This window comes from Theobroma umbraticum, unplaced genomic scaffold, assembly GCF_002168275.2.
Source record: "Theobroma umbraticum cultivar Fairchild unplaced genomic scaffold, ASM216827v3 scaffold_115.0, whole genome shotgun sequence".
NCBI classification, from domain to species: domain Eukaryota; kingdom Viridiplantae; phylum Streptophyta; class Magnoliopsida; order Malvales; family Malvaceae; genus Theobroma; species Theobroma umbraticum.
In genome coordinates this window covers 574,396-575,023 of record NW_018397284.1, presented here as the reverse complement: position 1 = coordinate 575,023, position 628 = coordinate 574,396, and positions in this window count along the sequence as shown.

Below are 628 nucleotides of genomic sequence, written 5' to 3'. Positions count from 1 at the left end.
TCACAACACCTTTTTACCATATTAAACCTATTGGTATTATTATTAAACAGTTGGCATTAATTTTTTAAAATGAAATGTGGGTTCCATCCATACAACAAAATTACTATCAGAGGTGAAGAATAATATAAATTGCTATTGAAGCATGAAGGAGAATTACTAGACTTGTAAAGCCGAAGAGATGATTGCATTGTAGAAATTAAACTTGGAAAACTAATGTTGAAGATTGTGTGAAAGCCCAAATGGAGACAATTCATGGAAACCATGACTCCTTCTACCAATTGCAAGAGGTATTGAGGTCAGCGAAGCCATGGAAAGAATACATAGATATAGGCTCATTGTTAGTAGGTATGGGCATGTCTATGGGCTGGACTATGCCTTTAGTTTTAATTTTGTTTTCCCAATTAATCTTTTTTTTTGTCATTCTTTTTCCAAGACAAAAGGTCAAGGAGTTTGGTAATAAGATTCATATCAAAGTGACCATATGTTAAAAACTAAAAATTGAGCTTAGATTATCAATTTCTTTTGTCATGATATATCTATAAAAAAAAAACTAAAGCAGCTCCAATATTTTTTTATCAGAATTTATATTGCATATAACTTCAATAGAATCACCCCTGATATTTTAGTG